The sequence below is a fragment of the Schistocerca gregaria genome, chromosome 9 (assembly GCF_023897955.1).
Source record: "Schistocerca gregaria isolate iqSchGreg1 chromosome 9, iqSchGreg1.2, whole genome shotgun sequence".
Lineage (NCBI taxonomy): Eukaryota > Metazoa > Arthropoda > Insecta > Orthoptera > Acrididae > Schistocerca > Schistocerca gregaria.
In genome coordinates, this window is record NC_064928.1 from 25,207,309 (window position 1) to 25,212,796 (window position 5,488).

A 5,488-nucleotide genomic window follows, 5' to 3' on the forward strand; every position below is an offset into this window, starting at 1 on the left:
GGGGCCGCCAACACCGACAATGGACTGTTGATGACTGGAAACATGTTCTGTGGTCGGACGAGTCTCGTTTCAAATTGTATCGAACAGATGGACGTGGATATGGAGGCAACTTTATGGATCCAACGACTTTGCACATCAGCAAGGGACTGTTCAAGCTGGTGGGATGGGGTGTGTGCAGTTGGAGTGATGTGGGAACCCTGATACGACTCTGACAGGCGACACGTACCTAAGCATCCTGTCTGATCACCTGCATCCATTCAGGTCCACTGTGCATTCCGATGGACTTGGACAATTGCAGCAGGACTGCGAAACCAGAACTGCTGCAGACTGGGTTCAGGAACAGTCTTCTGAGTTTAAACACTTCCGCTGGCCGACGAATTACCCAGACATGAACATCATTGAGTATATCTGGGATACCTTCAACGTGTTGTTCAGAAGTGATATCCACTTCCTCGTACTCTTGTGGATTTATGGACAGCCCAGGGGGATTCATGGCGTGAATTCCCTCCAGCATTACTTCAGACATCTGTCGAGTCCATGCGACGTGTTGTTGCGGCACTTCTGCTCGCGAGAGAGGGGGAGGGGTAGGGATGGGGGCCTACACGATATTAGCAGGTATATCAGTTTCTTCTTCTCTTAGGTGTAGCAGTCCTGTATAAACTCACACGCTCTTGTTCGTGCTTCAACATGGGACAAATAGGAAGAAACTTGGCAATGCACAGCCTTGCGCCTCTCATTGCCTCGTCATGAACACTCTGTAGGTGATATCAATGGCAACTTTTCTTTGTTCTTCACTGTTGACAGAGGCTTACAGATGGTTTTTGTATGTTATCCTGCTGCTTGGAGGTTACAGATGGGTCCCCTCGAAAACTGAGAGATTACTTTCACCTCATGGAACTCTTAAAAAACTGAATAAACAGAAATTTTTCTTCCAGATTTTCCAAGAAATCCTGACCCTTCCAAATCTACTCGACACGCATTTGGTCAATTAGGGATTCCTAGGAACACAGTACGATAGTTCTGCGCAATAAATTGGTCCTGTATGCATCTAAGGTCCTGATAAGACACCATTGCAACCGCGTGATGGAACTTATCGAACAGCTTTAACGACGGAAATATTGGCGCAAATCGACACCAGCAACGAGTATTTTCAGTGACTTTGTTTTTCAGATGAGGCTTTTTCTCATACCAGGTAAAATAACACGCACAATCTGAGGACATGTGGCTCGGAAAGTTCATATGTTGCCTTAGATCACATTAGGGATTTCCGTACAATGAATGTCTCGTGGGGTTTAATCCACAACAGAGTCACTAGCCCTTTGGCTTTTGACGAGAAACAGTAACAGCTAACATGGATCTGGATATGTTATAACAGTTTGCGGAACCGCAATTGAGAGACTTGCAACCTGACGCGATGTTTCAGCATTGGGACTCGCACACTAGAAATTTCCTTAATGAAACTTTGGATCTTGATGGTCCTAGTGCCTGGCCTACAAAATCACCAGACTTAACGCCTTTGGTTTCGTTTGTGGGGCTTCGTTAAGACCAAGGTTTACACCACACAAGTATCTGATCTGGATACATTAAGAATAAGGATAACAGATGCCGTTGCTGGTGTTACTCCAGGAATGTTGTCAGACGTATGGCGTGAAATCGAATGTCGATTAGACATTTTTCTAGCAACAAACGGCACATGTGTTAAAGTTCGTTATCATCGTAAGAAAAACGTGGTAATTTATTTATTCATTTGTCACAAAACCACAAATTTGTAAGTTCTATAGTTTTGGTAACATATTGATTACATACTGACAAGGTACTAAAATACCTGTAGCTCGCAATGTTCGCTTTCATCCATTATCTAATTTGTGCATTTGAAAACTTATTTTGTGATGCATTACATCTTAATTCGAAGATCGTAGCGTGGCGAAGTTTGATATCTACCATATTTACATTCTTTGTACTTACGTTCAAAGTTTACTCTCTGTGGATGAGTGCAAAATATGAAGGTTGGATTGTGTTGAACTAAGAGCAGCAAAATGCTATCTATGTGTATGTGTATATGGGAGCCTTTATATTTAATGAAGTAACAGCTTTTTCATGAGATGAGAAAACATTTTATTTTCCAAGCACAGATCAAAAACTGACAATAATAAACAACTCGTAACCAAGCCGACTACGTCAAAGATAAATAGCTATCAGCTGCAGCTTTCACCCGCTGTTTTTGGCGCAGTGGATAAATGACGTCGCCACGTGTATAAACTGCAATATTTACATCATCAGAATGGGTTTGCAATGGATACTACGAGGAAGTACAATGTAAGTCTCGTGAACTTCTCGTTGCTTGTACTGAAACTAAATCTCCGTTATTTTCTTCAGCAGCACGATCTCAATGTTTAGCTGCACATGGTCCAGATAATGTCGCTGTAAAACCTACGTCTGGTTATCAGCTTGCAGAGGTTTGAAAACTGGGTGATTGTGAAATGAATGAATCATATTAGTTATGTGTGTGTGTGTGTGTGTGTGTGTGTGTGTGTGTAAGGCAACTGGTTGCGCACAGAAATATGTACTAACGCCATGCACTTCACTACCGTTTGCAAAATATGCCCGTGGATGTAAAGAAATTGGAATAATGGAAAACTAATTTTACACCTCATACCATATTTTAATTGCGCAAAAATTTGCATGTGCTTCAGTACATCTAAATCTGCATCTATTGTGGTACCTACCTAGTCGACGAATATGGGGTGTCTCAGAAAGCTAGACAACAATTCAAGCAAATCGTATTAATAAGTTTAATTACGAAAATTAAATGACAATACTTTGAGAAATATGCAAATGTGTCGCAAGCAAAGGGTGACAGGCAAAATAATCAATGTTGTTTTGTATAACAGTTCCAAGATTTAGGGGCATAGAATGTACAAGCAAGTAACGAGCTCTGACACTTCTCTTCAGGTAGCTAGTCTCGAAGCTTCTGTAGAAGTGGGCCGCGGCGCTTATGTTCTCTTCGCATAGAGGCCGCTACTGTCGTGTTGCCATCCTGGAGAGGGGTCGGTCAGTGTGCAATTGGCTGAAGTCTTCTGCACAGTGCTCTATGCTCTCTCATTCCCGACTGGCGTGCCGGCGCCATAGCATCTGTACTCCGCAAACCATCGTGAGGTGCATGGCAGACCCATTGTACCAGCTATTAAGGTTTCTTCCTTTTTCATTCACGTGTGGAACGCGGGAACAATGACTGTTTGAATGCCACTTTGTGTGCAGTAATTATTCTGATCCTTTCCTCACGATCCGTATGTGAGCGATATATATTATCTACCTAGAGCAATCATTTCAAGCCGCTTCTTGAAACTTTCGTAATAGACTTTCTCGGGATGGTTTACGTCTGTCTTCAAGAGCCTCCCACTACAGTTCCTTCCGTATCTCTGTGGCGCTACCCCAAGTTTCCCAGAACTTTTTTGATGATAACGGAGACGCTTTACAGCATATTTCTCTGTGCTACGCCACTTTAAAAAGTACGTTTCCACCTCACACCGGATTTTACGTGCGTATGTTACGCGTAAAAGCAGGTTAACTTTGAATCACTCTATGTTGGAAACATATAAAGGTATCAAGAAGATTTTCGAAGCTGTTAGAGATCGGGATCTTAGGAATATAACCTAACAATTTCAGACATTGGCTGTGCGCATCTGTCTTGGAATCCGCGGCTACGGTTTGGTACCCAAAAGCCAGGTTTTTGGGGCGTTTCTTGATAACGAATAAATATTTTTGAAAACGGAAAGATGACAATTCTTGTTAAATACCTGGAGAATATACTGTTAAAATTGTTGCAACTTGCAGCGATCAAGATACTTAGTTCTCCGCTACTAATCGTTATTTCCCAGATTTGCTCAGGAACCACCCGTGAAGCAAATGGTGCCCGCTTAAGTCCGGTAGGCTAATTCAAAAAGAAGCAACAGATTTGCTCTGTTTCCCTAAGCTGGAGGAAGCGCATAATGTTCAAAGCTTGACCTCGTACTGTAAGATGATCCTTCGGTTGGGTATAAAACTTGTCCCTATCCCAAGCGCTGTCTAAAATACTTGAACCTACCTCTCTATCACCAGTTTCTGGACCATATAGAACGCGCGTGCAGAGCACGCGCACCGATTCCGCGAGACATTTCCTAGTTCTGTCAGATATAGTGACACGCTCTTTTTGGAAGTATGGATTATGTCGTGTTTAGGAGGCTGGAAACCTGATACTGCGGCATTAGGCAGGAGAGAGTGAGAACAAAGTGAAGGCATTAAACATCAAATCACGCATGAAAACTTTACACATACGCGTACCTCGTACACAAACACACTTTAAAGACACACTATGCTGGAACTCAGAATTAGCGAAAGGATCATAAAACAGTGTTGCGTATGCAGCTTTAAGTGAGCTAGGTCAGCTTAATTCAAGAGAATGTCCGTCAGACTCCCCATAATATTACACGGCAGACGTTGTGTAAAGGAACATGTAACTAAAATCTCCTGTGCCAATTTATAACAAGAAAAATGTGATTTAATAAAGTAGTATTAAGTCGAACGTTTAATTAACATTTGAAATCGAAGCACTTGGTCCTATGCAGAATTTCTATTTTAAAATAGTTATTATTGTTATAATTGTTACCTGGATGTCGGATGTGTGTGTGTTGTGTACTTATTCAGAACAGAATTCGTTAAATCTTTTATTTTTCATCAGTCTGTGTATGTGTTTGGAGCGGGGATGTATGTATTTATTCAGAAAAGAGTTTGTAAAATCGTTTATTTTTCAGCAGTCGATAAATGTAATGTGGCAAAATACCAATTCTGATTCAACGGTTACAAAAATCGTAAATAATATAGGGAATCTATTTGCTACTAATCCGTGAGAAATTTTAGCGATTTTACAAGCACCAACTTGAATATGGACCATTACGCATTCCACTTTTATGCTCTCAATCACAGTAAAACAATATTGTGAAGAATGAACTTGCGTTGTAGTGATAAATATGCACTTGCGTTGTCGTGATAAGCTGTGATTAGGAATAGCCGGTCATAGTCCTCGGTAGTATAGTGGTTAGTATCCCCGCCTGTCACGCGGGAGACCCGGGTTCGATTCCCGGCCGGGGAGAAATTTTTTTTCTTCACTTGTGAAGAAAAACTTCTTAATGTTGCTATATATAAGAAATACGAATTTCTTTGGAAGCGGTTATTGCAAAAACAAGAAAATTACAACAGCGCTATCCACTTTCCCTAGGAACTCGTAAAAATCGTTTTACTGCTTCGAATGTCAAGGATATTAGATCCCATTTGTGTAACCAAAATTGCGGTACGCCTTTCGCAAAATAATTTTGTTACAGTTCAACAAAGTCAGCTTCGTCGCAGTAAACGGTAGTCAGAGAATAGTCTTTCTCGAAGTTTCCTCTGTGGGTAGAATGTTCCGTCGTCTTCTGGGCTTGCATGCGCATTAGCAATACTTAAATCTTCCGAT

General features: G+C 41.5%; 1 non-coding gene across 1 annotated transcript; it reads left to right on the forward strand.

Annotated features, from left to right (window-relative positions):
* Positions 1–5,056: 5,056 nt before the first annotated feature.
* On the forward strand, positions 5,057–5,128 carry Trnad-guc (transfer RNA aspartic acid (anticodon GUC)). Its single transcript has one exon. It is a non-coding gene; the product is annotated as a tRNA-Asp (tRNA).
* Positions 5,129–5,488: the final 360 nt, after the last annotated feature.